At 42.9% G+C, this 15,016-nt stretch overlaps 1 long non-coding RNA gene across 2 annotated transcripts in view; it reads left to right on the top strand.

Moving 5' to 3' along the window:
* The first annotated feature begins 1,991 nt into the window (after nucleotides 1–1,991).
* The window catches only part of LOC128327649 (uncharacterized), a 130,588-nt gene continuing 117,563 nt past the window's right edge, over nucleotides 1,992–15,016 (top strand). The window contains exon 1 of one of the 2 annotated variants that reach the window (XR_008308720.1): nucleotides 1,992–2,085. This is a non-coding gene — a long non-coding RNA (uncharacterized LOC128327649). The remainder of the gene's footprint in view (nucleotides 2,086–15,016) is intronic. The other variant, XR_008308721.1, reaches the window with a different exon arrangement.

Below are 15,016 nucleotides of genomic sequence, written 5' to 3'. Positions count from 1 at the left end.
ACAGATGTAGATTAGGGATGTGTAGAACATTCTGACCTCAGAACATTCTTACTTGAAAAGGGCCATTGTGACTGTTCTGTTGGATTCCAAAACAGAGCATTCCAAAACATGAAGGGCTCATTCCATCAGAACAACCAGCTCGTCTGGTTGGTCTGACAGAACGTTCCAAGCATTTGAAGGGGGTTCCATTTCGAAATGGAACACTCATAATGGCCCATTTGGAGTGAGAACATTCTGAGCTTGGAACGTTCTGCACATCCCTAGTGCAGAGCTATACACTGGTACAGTTATTCACACATTATGTTAAATGCTGGTATAACATATACTTCCTAACAGTACTGTTTGAAGGGCCCATATCCAGGTTCAATTTTTAAAAGAATGCAGATACAGTAAAAAATTTATGCAAGTGTACAGACATCTGTACAGTTATATAACATAATATAATGTTTACCCACAGTGGGTACTAGTACTAGTAAATCTAAGGATACTTGAAGGGCTCCCGGAGGGGTACCCAGAATCCTCCCGTCTCCCCATGCTACAGCCACAGTATTTGTTCCCCTTCTGAGGAACACTGGCTTGAAACCGATGTGACCTCAGTGATGTGTCCACTGCAGAATGGGAGGGAGGAGGGTGAAGACCCTTATCTTCTGCTCCTGATTGGCTGGCTGCATGCTGAAACTTATTGTACCCTCCCTTTAGCCTGACTGATAGGTTTCAGAAAATTAGTACTAGTACTTCAATTGAAATTAACAGGACAAGTAAACTTGTCCTATTAATTTCAATGGGAATACTCAGGGGTAACTTAGGCTAGATGTAAGCCAGTGCCTGGAATAGCCTGTCTCGTAACTGTATCATCTAAGTAAGTGTGTGTGTGTGTGTGCACATTTAGACACACATTGTAAAAATCTCTATGGGGTACCTAAGCTGAAGGCTTGCAACAGAAGGAATATCCTTGTTTTAAAAGGTTGGGAACCCCTGACATAATAGGTTGGTTCACTTGATTCTAATTAGAGGAGAAGATGCACCCTCACACAGCACTTCTTTTCTGATAGTCTGTGAGTAAGAAGCAAGGTAGGAGCGGGAGGAAGTGGTCATCTGCTAAGCAGGCACTGGGTTGGATGGCTCTGTCCTATCCAGTAGTTGTACTCAGTGCTTTAACAAGATGGGGTGAAAAGTCCTCCAAATCAGCTGCTGCTTAGCAGACAATCACTTACTCTCCATCCAATTTGCTTTTTACTCACAGTCAATTGGGAAATGGCAGCATGCACAGCTCCCAAACATGGTTGAGACCTGTTTCCTTCCCTAATTAGAATCTTGAGAACAGCCCTGAATAGGGCAGATGTCTCATTGATTTTGAAGCAATTCTGCTTTATTGGTCTTACATACATGTAGGATGTAGATGTACAAACAAATTGTGGAACATGGTTTGCATTTAGATATAAGCTCTCGTCAGAAGTTAGATATCTGCCTAGGTACCCAGCATTCCAAATTGCATGGAGGATTTATTCAGTGTTGTTCTCCTTAGACACCCACTGTACCATTTGATGCAGGGGTATGTAGCCATAGAGTGAATTGACACTAGGGGTCATAGTCAACTGGCATGTTCCCATTGCCCCTGTATCTGGGTATACTCAGGGATACATAACCCTTGGTGATTGAACCTCTAGGTATTCAGTCATATTTATTGTCTGTTTCTACATAATGCTATCCACTACCATAGGCGGAACTGGGGGGGCAGGCAGGGCACATGCCCTAGGTGCCACTGAGGTGGGGGCGCCACACCAGTTCCTGCCACCTCCACCCCATTGCCCACCTGCCCAGCCCCATGGCCCCTCAGCCACTTGCCTCCAGCTCCGGCTGATCGGCGAGGCCTAGGATCGGAGCAGCCTGCAAACTGCAGAGCTCTTCTCTTGCCGCCTGTCAGCTGATTGGGGGGTGGGTGGGGCTTCCAGAGAGGCCTCCGAGTAGGCCTCCCTGAAGCCTGAACTCGGCAGGCCTGAAGGGAGGCAGGAAGCCAGGAAGGAGACAGACAGAGTTCCCTGCAGCAGACCCTCTGCCCAGACCATCCAGTACAGCCTTTGCCAGGTAGGCTGTGAATTCCTTTTGTGGTTAACCCCCCCCCCCAATATAGGGATCTGCTTGCCATAGGGCTTTGATATGGGGGGTGGGGCGAGACTGAGAAATCTGAATATTTAATTTAAAACAGACTGAAAAATGTGCTGGCTTTAAAAACAAAAACTATCTAAAAAGGCCTATAAGTGGCTTGTTTCATGTCAGAAAATTACAAAAACTTCTGGAACAAATATTTATTTATTCATTCATTCATCCATTCATAAATGCACTTATGTTCAAGTTGTTTTGCAACCCAGAAGGTCTGAGTGAGAACTGTGAAGCATGTGCTGTGCTTTTATTTTATTTTTCTTGTGTGTGAACTGCTCTCCAATAACTTGCAGGGACTTCAGGGTAAAACTGGCCAACATGTGAATACAGCATCTCCATTCCAGAGGAGATGTGTGTTAAAGCGCTTTAAAAGCCTCGTGTGAAAAACCTCCTGGAATCAAACTTTACTGAATTTGTTCAGAATTCTGAGAAAACAAACATAGGCTCACCCTGCATGGTTGAAAATCTCCTTTGCTAATCTTCAGCGAGGGGGCCATTTTAATAATTAGCATTGCTAGTGTGTTCTAGGTATTAAAAGTAGCACAGATATATAGTACTCAATGTATATCACTATATACTGTGAAGTGTGCATGTGTGTATTCAGTGAAATGTATTTCCAGGTAGCATACTTATTTTGAAATATCAGACTTAAATCCTTCGGGGCCTGGGGTGTGAGGAGGCCCTGGACTTTGAGGGGCTGGGGGCCCATTTTAAAATCTCATCTTGGCCCATTCCAACCTTGCTATGCCCCTGACGGTCACTAAACGTGGGTTTCTGCACAACACCTGCACAGAAGAAACTTCTATGTAGAAAATGTGTCTCTTGTAAATTGACCCTGAATTTTCCATCCATGACTGGGATATCTGAGAGTTAGAGTCAATAATAAAAGAACAGCACACTGCTTGTGACAGGAAGGGGCAAATTACAATGATTTCTTAGTCTGGCAGGGGCTGGTTTTGGCCCTGGCAGAACTTGGCTGTCTGCTCCTGTTGCAAATTCCTCTGTCTAGTGTGGCAAACTAATGTATCCTCCTCCCTCTTGGTGTCAAAGTAAGCACTGGTGTGGTGAATGCACATATACCCCATCATGAGCCAACAGTCATCATAAGACAAAGGCTGGCATGAATCATTCACTGGTTTATAGACACCCACACTCACACACACACACACACCCCACCACCTTCTTCTTCCCCTATTTTGCTAGTGGCTATTTGGGCAGGTGATCCTCTAGGACAAAGTCGTGTTTTTTTAAAAAGAATGAGAGGAGACAGAGAAAATGACACTTGGAATCCTCGCATAACTCCTGACTGTTGTTCTAAGTCTTTTACGGAGATGGCTCATGTTTTCAGGTTTTGATCAACAACCATGTCTAGATGGTACAGTGTTCCTTTTAACAGGGATTTCCAGATATTGTTGACTACAAGTCCCATCATTCCTGTTTGGACAGGGGTGTAATTTCAGTGCTTGCCCTAGGCGCTATTTTTCCTAGTTATGCCTCTGTCCACTACCTACCTTCTTCTGGCATCTTTTCCTACATCTTTTTTCTACATATTTCATTTTCTAACCCCAGCCAACAGGGCAAAGAGACATCTTTCAAAGGGGATATTCTCTTTATTTTTAGTGGGGGAAGAGCAATTACCCCTGTCCGACCCCTCCATGACGTCTTTGCTATGGCTCTTGTTGCTGTCTACTTCATTTATTTTTAGATTGTGAGCCCTTTGGGGACAGGGAACTATCTTATTAGTATTCTTTTTCTATGTAAACCACCTTGAGAACATTCCCATGGAAAAGTGGTATAGAAATATAATCGTAATAGTAATAATAATATTGTTCTCCAGTGTAGTAAGGCAAAGCATTCATTCATTCATTCATTCATTCAAGTAAATAATTTAAAATATATATTTTTTAATTTGGGCTTAGCGCAGTTTTGACTGGGAACTGATTAACTACTATTAATCAGTAGTAATTTTTTTTTTTAAAAAAGAAATTAGTATGAGGGGTAATTTTTATTCTGACAAAAGCAATGCAAACCACAAAAAACAAGCCCAAGATGCAAGATTGTTGTTGCTGCTGCCACAACAAATGTTTTCCAGTTACAAGCTTAGTGTTGCTTTTATTTAATTTTCTGAAATATCAGTGGTGTTCAGCATCACATTTTCTTATCCATCTCTGCCAGATTTGCATAGAACCTATTATGAAACCGGTGCTACCGCCCTAGGGCAAAGCCTATGCATGTTGTGTTTCCGGCTGATCATGGTCTGTGATGGTGGGTGTTTGTTGCCTTAATTGCAGTTTTCAATTCTCCAACGTAGCCCAGGTTTCTGCAGCAAACATTGTCATGCCTGGAGCTTGGGAAGAAAAGGGGAAAATATGATACAAATGAATAGCAGCTCAGATTCAGTGAACACATCTTTCTGGAGAGGATATGCATATTGCAGTCTTTGAATAATCTGAGCAAGGATAGCGAGGAATCTAGCAAGAATGTCAAGCAGGATTTAACAAGATTTTGGGGAGCTCAACTGGTTTGGGAAAAAGCCATTAAAGTATTGTTTTGTGCACCATCCTCCTGGTGCAAAGAAGATTCAGGACAGACTTTACGAGTTCAGTTTCTTTTGGAAGAGAAATCTGCTCATTGACAGATGTATGTACAAGCTGAGCCAGTGCTACAGAGGTGTAAAGCAAGGTCAAGGAGTGTTAGTCCCAAACAATATCAGTCCAGGTTCCTCATTTCCTCATCACAGGAAAACTCAATGCTGTTTCTGTCAGACTCTCTTAACTGCATACAGAGTGACTGCTCATGATGATTTTGGTCCTCACATACAAAAGCTCCTATTACCACATTCCCATTTGTGACAGTGTAATAAATATTTCCAGTCCACAAGTCAGCAGGAACATCTAAATGGTTGGGCAAGGTGATTGAGTGGGTGGTAGCCTCTAGCTTCAGGCAGTTTGGGATGATGCAGATTATTTAGAGCCATTTCAAACTGGCTTTTGTGTGGGCTATGGGGTTGAGGCTGCCTTGATCAGCCTGATGGATGATCTCCAACTGGCTATCTACAGAGGGAGTGTGACTCTGCTGATCCTTTTGGATCTCTCTGTGGTCTTTGATACTATCAACCACAGTATCCTTCTGGACCGCCGGAGGGAGGTGGGATTGGGTGGCACTGTTTTATAGTGGTTCTGCTCCTTCTTCTCTGGTAGATTCCAGATGGTGTTGCTTGGAGACTGTTGTTCTGCAAAGCAAGAACTAAAGTGTGGGGTTTCCACAAGGCTCCATTCTGTCTCCAATGCTCCTTAACATATACATGAAACCGCTGGGAGAGATCATCAGGAGGTTTGGTTCAGGGTGTTATCAATATGCTGATGATACCCAGATCTACTTCTCCATGTCGACCGCATCAGAAAATGGCATATCTTCGCTAAATGTCTGCCTGGAGGACGTAATGGGCTGGATGAGGGATAACAAACTGAAGCTGAATCCAAATAAGATGGAGGTACTGACTGTGGGGGAGTTGGGACCTGAGTGATGGTTGAGATCTGCCTGTTCTGGATGGGGTTACACTCCCCCCTGAAAGATCAGGTACGTAGCTTGGGAGTGCTCCTGGACCCAAAGCTCTCCCTGGTTTCTCAGGTTGAGGCAGTGGCCAAACGCGCTTTTTATCAGCTTCAGCTGCTACATCAGCTACATCCATTTCTAGCGGTGAATGACCTTAAAACATATGCTGTACATATGCTGGTAACCTCCAGGCTTGACTACTGTAATGCACTCTATGTGGGGCTGCCTTTGTACATAGTCCGGAAACTACAATTGTTATAGAATGCTGCAGCCATATTTGTCCCTGGGACAACCCGAAGGGACAATATAACACCGGTTTTGAAAAAAACTGCACAGGCTGCTGATACATTTCCAGGTGAAATACAAAGTGCTGGTTATTATTTATAAAACCCTTAATGGCATGGGTCCAGGCTTTTTAAGAGAGTGCTTCCTTTGTCATAAACCCTGCCACCTGTTATGATCTTCGGAAGAGGTCCAGTTACAGTTGCCACCAGCTCGTTTGGTGGCAACCCAGGACTGGGATTTCTCTGTGGCTGACCCAGGGCTTTGGAATGTGCTCCCTGTTGAAATAAGAACATCTCCTTCTCTGTTTTCAGGAAGACTCTCAAGATTCATCAAGGAAGACTGTTCTTGCAAACTTTTAATCAGAATTAATTTTCATAATTTGTTTTAATAACAACTGTTCTATACTATTGTTTTTATCGTGTCTCATGTATTTTAATCTGTGTTGACTTTCAAATATTATTTTAAGGTCATTATCATGACCAGCTCTACCCAAGTAGGCTGCCCAAGCTTGGGTAAAGCTAGACATGAGAAGCACTCGGATAGGTCCCGATCCCGATACTCCTTGACTGGTTAGCCTGGACTTTTATCTCGGGCTAAAAGGAAGGTAGGGGGGCATGCACCCTCTTACCCCACTCCCCATACGTCCGGACGACTGGGCTACTGGCCACCATTTTGTCCATAGAGGCTAGGGGATGGAGCACACGGCCTCAGGGATTCCTATAATGCACTGCCCAAGCAGTACAGTGTACTGTGGGATTCCTGGAGTCCAGGAGTCCTTCCCTCAGTCTCTGCATTGATGCACTTCTCACTGCAGCACCAATCATGTGAGTGTGCAAGTGGTGGCACCTCCAGGGATCCAGCAGTCATGTGCGGGGGAGTAGGTAGGATGAGGATCCTGCCTTCCCCCCAGACCCCATGTGAACAACCTTATTATATAATGCATTGGATATAATGGCCATGTGAACAAACTTATTATATAATGCGTTGGGACCAGTTTCAGGACTCTATCTCCTAATCTCTTTTGCTACCCTGTGCTACCTGGAAATATGTCCTAGAGGCTCAGGGAGAGATTTTCTTCAAGTGCAGACACCAGAGGAAGGAAGGGGAGATCTTTTTTAAAAAAACAAAATCCACACTTATGTCCTGCTTTGCCTCTGAGGAGTCCAGAGCAGTGTACATAGTTTGTTGTTTATCCTCACCACAACCCTGTGAGGTACATTAGGCTGAGGGATAAGTAACTGGCCCAGAGTCACCGAGTGAGTTTTATGGCTGAATGGAAATTTGAACTCAGGTCTCCTCAGTCCAGTCCAATCAAATCCTTTAACCACTACACCATGCTGGCTCTCCCCCCGTCACCTCGCCCCATTTGTACTACCACAACCTTATGCTAGAATGTACTGCACTGGAGTTCCATTAGTCTGGATGTCAGCCAAAGTCAAGAATCAACCATAAAATACAGATCCTGTCATCACAGTACTTGGTAGGGATCCATGAAGGCATCAACATTTACCAGGCTGCCACAGGCCAAATGCCCCTTGGCCTCTGGTGAGAAAGATTCAGGTCACCACCATAAGACACGTCTTCTGTCCCTAATGCTGCTGCCACCACTGTGTGGAGCAGGACTTGCTACTGCCACCATCATGGATAAGGACAGCAAGACTTACTTGCCGCCTTACCCAGCTGCAAGAAAGTGCAGTAAGACATGCTAGGTGCTCCCACCCAGCAGGGAACATAAGAGGTGATATGGCAGGAGGAGAAGCGTGCAGCCACTACCAGAGTCTTGTGACATCACAGGAACAAAGGAAGCTTCCTTATACCAAGTCAGACCATTGATTCATCCAGCTCAGTATTGTCTACACAGACCGGCAGCAGCTTCTCCAAGGTTTCAGGCAGGAGTCTTTCCCAACCCTACCAGGTTGCTTTCCAGATTGCATGCGACCACAGCATCACTATGTGTCCACTAAGTGTGCTTCTGTACTGCCTGTGTCTCGACATCACAGTCCCTGCGCTGTCAGCAAGGTTCCATTCACATTTCCAATGCCTGCTTTCGGGATTTATCTTTGCGTTTCAGTGCTACAATGCTGCATGTGCACATTGCGGGAAAACAGCTGTTTTTTCTTATTGTAAGAGGGCTTAGGAGGTTTGTGCAAGCTAGAAAGGATTGCTCCCCCTGCTGGTGGCTTTGCGTAACAAATGGCTACCACCCTGTATTTATGTTTTCAATAGGATCCTGCCATGCTGAAACATTTTACCACTGTAGAGCTCACAGTCTCGATTCAATCTGGAAAGCACCCTAGAGATGCTGGTCATTGGACCTGGGGCCTTCTGCAGGTTCTCTACCACTGAGCTAAAATTAAACAAACAGTAGAAGAGATATATGCTTTCTCTTCACTTCTCCATACCACCATTGGAGAAACCCTTACTTTTTCTGAAAGGCCTCCACACATGCCAGAGGGGTGGATTGGATAGTAAGGACAGATGGACTAGTAAGCCAAGCTGATATTTTTGGACCCCTGCATTTGCAAATGCTAAACTTGTTCTGAGTATTTCTTTGCCTTTTAATCTTTTTTCCCTTTATTCCTACATGGCAAAGCAGATGGGAGTCTTTAATTTTTATCTCTGCATTTTTCTGTTTTCATGCTTCTTCATTTTTTATGGATCCTTCCAAAATAGGATTACCCATTTAGAACTTGGAACTATTTGTATATGTCTTCCCGCTCTCTCATTCCCTTTGCCAGCATTCTTTTTTACTTCATAGTTCCTGCCCTTAGATATTGTCATTAACCTCAGATATGGAACTTTGTCAAAAACATTTTCCAGCCTGGAAACGACTTTGTCATATCATTAAAAAATGTGCTATTGTTCTCCGAAACATTTCCTGGTTTAATTTGCAAGGTTACTATATTGTTCATCTGTGATAACTTGGAGATTTTTGGTATGTTTTTCTCTTATCCAGAATTCCTTTACCTTCTGGCAAATGACTGCAAAACACAGTGCTCACTTCATCCTGTTCAGAACTTCCTAACTCTGGTTCTTGAGGATGGTATTTTTAAGTTTGTGTATGCAGATAACAAAGGACCACTGTTCCTTCTAACACGGATTCCCAGATGTTGTTCACTACAACTCCCATAATTCCCAGCCAAAGGCCATTGCAGCTGGTGATGCTGGGAGCTGTAGTGAACAACATTTGGGAATCCCTGTTAGCGGGAACAGTGGAAGGGACCCACCATTTTCTTCACATAAACTTTGTGCAGCATAATCTATGCAATACCCTCCCTATTGAGGCTTGCCTGGCATGGTCAGTCACTTTGTTCTTTTAGACACCAGGTAAAGACTTTTCTGCCCACTCAGGCTTTTTGAAATTGATTACAAAAAGATGTTTCAAAAATGTTTTATATTGCATTTTGTATTTTCTGTTTTGTGCTGTAATTTTTTAATGTGTTTTTAGTCTATGCTTTTTACTGTCATGTTGTTCTGAGCCTCCCAGAGAACAATTCATGGAGGTCAAGTCTATCAGTGTCTACTAGTCTGGTCGCTAGCCACCTCCCGCCTCAGAGGCCAGATGCTTCTAAATACCGGTTACAGGGGAACAATAGCAAGAGAGAGGGCATGCTCTCAGCTCTTACAGGTGGGCTTCTCCAAGGCATCTGGTGGGCCACTGTGTGAATGAAACAAGATGCTGGACTGTATGGGCCTTGGGCCTGATCCAGCAGGGCTATTCTTTTGTTTGTATGTTCCTTAAGTGATGAACCAGCCCTTTGCCTTGTTATGGGGTGGCTAACAAATAAAGTTGTAGGTGGTTGTTGTTGTTATCCTATTCATGCTTACAGGACTGTGGAATGCACTTCCTGCCTGGTGAGATTAGAGCTGATCCATCCATGTTGGCTTTTAGGAACACATCTCTTCACCCAAGAAAGACACATCTCTTCAGCCAAGCTTTTTAGTTAGTTGGTGTTTGATATTTTAAATCAGATTTTTATATGTTAAATTCTTGGTTTGTTTTGTGCTTTAAACCATCTAGAACAAGGTCAGGAACATATTTCTGATCTTACAGTATGCTTCCAGACCACAGAAAGTGTTACGAACTCCAGCTTCACATATATACTGATGGGAACTGAGCTGTCAGTGACTGGCCAGGAGAGGGATCTTGCGGTCGTGGTGGACAGCTCGTTGAAAGTGTCGACTTCATGTGCTGCAGCTGTGAAAAAGGCCAATTCCATGCTAGGGATCATTAGGAAGGGGATTGAAAATAAAACTGCTAATATTATAATGCCCTTATACAAAATGATGGTGCAGCTACACCTGGAGTACTGTGTACAATTCTGGTCCTCACATCTAAAAAAGGACATTGTAGAACTGGAAAAGGTGCAGAAGAGGACAACCAAGATGAACAGGGGCCTAGAGCACCTCCCTTATGAGGTAAGGCTACAACAACTGGGGCTTTTTAATTTGGAAAAAAGATGACTTCGGGGAGACATGATAGAGGTCTATAAGACTCAGGCGTGTCTGGAACTTCCGGCCAACAGGGGCAACGGGGCAGCAGGGAGGTATGCTGCCTCTCCAATTAGCTGTTAGAGAAATGGACGCCGGCTAGGGAGAAGCGGTGGGAGGGGTAAGTACACCCTCCCCCACTCTTAAAACGGCACCTACGCTGCCATCGAACCAGCAGAACCGCCAGTTCTTCGAATCAGTTCGGAGGCCCATAAAGGGCCTCCGAGCCGGATCCGTTCACATCCCTAGAGATAATAGTAAATTGTAGCTATGGAGAAGATCAAACAAGATTAGGACTTTGGTGTACAGGAGCAGGGTATAAGCCTTTCTCCTTGTGTTATAGTACTCATAATTATGGATGCCCTCAGGTGCTATCTCTGTATTCAAGTGAAGCTGCCTCTGGCACCAATGGCTGCATCCTTTCCAAGGCAAGAACAACTTGGGGGCTATTTTTGTCAGGACTATAGTACAAAAGAAAGAATAAAACTCTTCCTTTTTACATGTAGTTCCCCTCCTGGGACTACCACTTGATTACTATTTACAGTATTTAAAAAAAAAAAAATACAAGGCCAAACTATATGTTTAACACAATGCATAGTTTGATCCTAACATATCTGCTCATTGGATCTACAGGAGAGGCTGGAGTAACAATGGATAGACTTGTGTGAATTAAAATGGCAAGAACCTTTGATTTTGTTTATTTTTGTTTTGTCAATACATCACCAGTCCAGTTTTTTTTCTTCGGTCTGTCACTCTCTTCTTGTAACACATACATCACCAACCCAATCAATTGGTCTCCAATCAATTGCAGGGAGGCAATTTGAGTTTTCGATTTTTGAGGTGCATAGGACATTCTAACATTTTTAGGCATAGTCATGCTTTAATATTCCATGAACCATCTTAAAAAAAGGATAACACTTTTGTGACAAACTCATTTGTCCAGGGGATGGAAACTTCATTCACAAATAATCAGAACCAAAATGGAGTCCATGGAAACTATTTTCCTCATAACATATCCCTGATTTATTCATTTCTTCAGGACTTTTGACTAGGAGTACCTCATGAAATACTACCCAATACATTATTTCATATTAAAAAACCAAGAATATAATCATTAAAGTGCTTGAGCAAGCTTCTACTAATTTTACCTCAAGCAAAATATGCACTAAGGAAATCAAATAACTAGAGTGTGGCCCAGATTAAAAAAAAGCATTAAGTTAATACAGCATGAGCTGGCAATGGTGGTCCAAGAAATAACTGAAGAAATGAAGATTTTAAAATGTATGGTTTATGATGGATTACTGCTAAGAGAAGAGAAGTTCTTGGTAAAATTCAACAAAGGGCCAATGACATGAAAGTCACATTAATAAGATCTTTTTGGCTTTGATTGCATTTTGTATGTACCCAAGCCTGTAGCAGAGTTGAAAACATGGAGAATGCTGCCCTTTATCAACACCCCCATGCCCCATCTCAAAATTTAAGATGTTTCATAATTCCCCCCCTGAGCTATTTAGAATGAATTTGCTTGCTTGCTTTCTTACTTAAGTGCCACCAAGTCAGTGTCTACTCTTAGCAACCACATAGATAGATCCAATTTTGTCTATTCATGTGGATTTCTTGGTAAAATACAGGAATAGTTTACCATTGCCTTCTCCCGTGCAGTATGAAATGATGCCTTTGTCATTGTCACTGAAGGGATCGTCCACTTCCAACACCTTCCTATATCGCTGCTGCCCAATATAGGTGCCTGCTTGCTTTGCTGGGCAGCCTTCGCGCTTTGGGTGACCCAACTGGGAGTATACCTCCTGATGTACTTCACTCATCCCTCCCAGGAACACACACACACCCCCTACGATGAGGCAGTATAGCAGGACTTGGGTGGTGGTGGTGGGGCTGTTCCAGAAGTGTAAATTTTGCTTCCAGAAATGTAAATTTCATATCTACATATGCTGTGGCTTTAGATTAGTTTGGAATGTTCTGAAACTTGTCTTTTCAACAAAGGAAATGTCTGACTGCACATGTATTTGCTCCTCTTTAACACACTCTGCTCATTCTGATAGTCTGTCTTCAGGCCCAAGGCCAGAAATCTTTGTTATGCTTTATTTTCTTCTCCATTGGCAAAAACGGCACAGTCTAGGCTGCCATTCAGTGGTAGGGATGTACAAACCGGCCCCAACCCAAGCCGGTTCACCATCAAGCTGGACCGGGCCCAGTTCAGGTTGACCTTGAGCTGACCTCCGCCCCAGGCTGGCTCAAATTCAAGCTGAGCCAGGGGTCTGTTGGTGCGGGGGTGCAAAACTGAACATGCCCAGTCCAGTTTGAATCCAGTCTGGACTTGAAGTGAATTGGGCTACCTGGTTTTCTGAACACCCCTATTCAGTGGAGTTTAATGAAAGGTTAGCTAATTATTATTATTGCTGCTTAAAAAATGTTGCACATAATACATAGTTTGTCTGCTACACTTTTCTCATAACAGTTGATTGGGACTTACAGTTGATTGTTCCAACATGTTACTAGACCAGGGCTGCTCATTGTCGGGTCCCCTGCAGATGTTGAACTGCAACTCCCATAATCCCTGGCTATGGGCCACTGTGGCTGGGGATTATGGGAGTTGTTGTCCAAAAACAGCTGGAGGGCCAAAGCTGAACAGCCCTATACTAGACATGCCAAGTTCATTACATCAGTGCCCCCACTGCATGGCTCTCTCCTATGGGGTGTTTGTTCTGCATGGATAGCATATCTGCAAAGGGCTGTGGTCTGGTAAGGAAAAATACTATTTTGGATTAAATTTACCTCCTTCCTTGCTTGAGTTGGAACATTTTAGAAATCAGCCTAAATAATAAACACAGTATTAAAGCAAGTATCAGGTGTTGCACTGTAGGCAGGATACAAAGTCAGTGTTTGTTGAAGAGACATATCAATCCTCAGCTACAGTTGAGGAGAGATTCTCCCCATGATTCTGCATGTTGGATCCCTGGTATTCATGGGGAGAATCACAGAAAAAATCTTTCCCCACCTCTTGGTGAGCAGAGATGGTATTTCAGACCATGTTAAACACAATAATAGTGTGTTGTTTAGAATTATTTAGAAAATGTATATTCCTTTTTTAAAAATTCCCAACCTTTTTACATGGCAAAAGGAAGGGAAGATCATGGATTGTCCCAAAGATGATCACAATCTAAAAGGTAACTCAAGGGAGATACCAGCAACAGGGCCTAGAAGAGATGCTATGCTGGGATGAATAGTTGTCCTGCCACTGCTAAATATAGGAGAGCCTCTGTTAAAGTCATTAAAGAGTGACTATTTGTCCAGCTCGATTCAGCTATAAGGACTGCCTTTATAGCCTGATATGTAGATATGGGTGTATTCTACTTTGAGATCTGAATTCTGTCTTCTATTTACATATGAGAGGTGTCAAGAGAAAGCTGCCCACCGTGTATAAGGCTGGATTTGATGAGGTTTGGAATAGGAGCCAAAGAGTCATAGTCATCCACAGCAACAAAAAATGACCTGTGATTAGAGGGAGGGAGGGAGGGAGAGAGAGGCTTAACAATATTTGAAAGCAATCTGTATCTTTAATAGGTTTATTTCAGCCATTCTCCACTCCTCCTGGCTCCTGTAAAATAGTTAAGTATGTTTAGAGATTGCTGGACCACGGCCAAAGTATTTGGCAACCATTAGAATTTTAAATGATATATTTGATGTGCCTTGGCAGTTGATAAGCTGCAGTAATGGTTGTTTCGGATCCAATAGGGCTTTAAAATAAAGATAATTGATTTGTTTTTATAAAAATAAAAACAGGACTTTAAAAAACTTCTTGAGTGCTCCAACTATCCAATCAAGTCACTCATGCTACCGTATAGATATGTACTCTATGACCTAATGATTCACTGAAGAATAGGGAATTTATACTGTTTACAAAGGACTAGACATACTGTCTGCTGCTTTGTACCAGCAAGAGTAGAAGAGCTGAGAATTAAGGGACAATCTGGGAATTTATCTCTCTGATGCCATGTAGTACATCTATACCCTACTAGAAGGAGGCAAATTATGGCATTAGTCCTTCACAAGTTGCTCTTGCTTTGTCCCATTGATTCATGAATGCTTTTAAGTTACCATAGGTCCTTAGAAGGAAAAATGCATTATTGGTTTAGCATAAAATACAGCAAGCTCTGTACCTTTAAAAACACACACATCTATCAATGTAATAAAATAATGGTACACTTAACGATAGATCAAAACAACCTTTTTGACCAAGGTAGCTGGTGAAGAATTTGTGGAACAATCAATAGATACTGTAAAGCATTCAATGTCTGAATTAGATGAAACAGGCAGCAGCAAAAAAGTGCAGATACACATGTGTCAATCACATGCATTCATCATATTTCTGCACATAGTTTTCATGTAACTGGTAAGTAATTAATACTAGTCACCATAGCTGACATCCTGATTTACAAAGGGTGAGTGCTTCATGAAACATACTGGCGTTGGTGCTGTGTTCCAGAGTAATGCAGATTTGGCATTT

The sequence above is a fragment of the Hemicordylus capensis genome, chromosome 5 (genome assembly GCF_027244095.1).
Source record: "Hemicordylus capensis ecotype Gifberg chromosome 5, rHemCap1.1.pri, whole genome shotgun sequence".
Classification (NCBI taxonomy): domain Eukaryota; kingdom Metazoa; phylum Chordata; class Lepidosauria; order Squamata; family Cordylidae; genus Hemicordylus; species Hemicordylus capensis.
The sequence above is the reverse complement of the archived record's forward strand: the minus strand, read 5'-3'. Positions and strand labels throughout refer to the sequence as shown.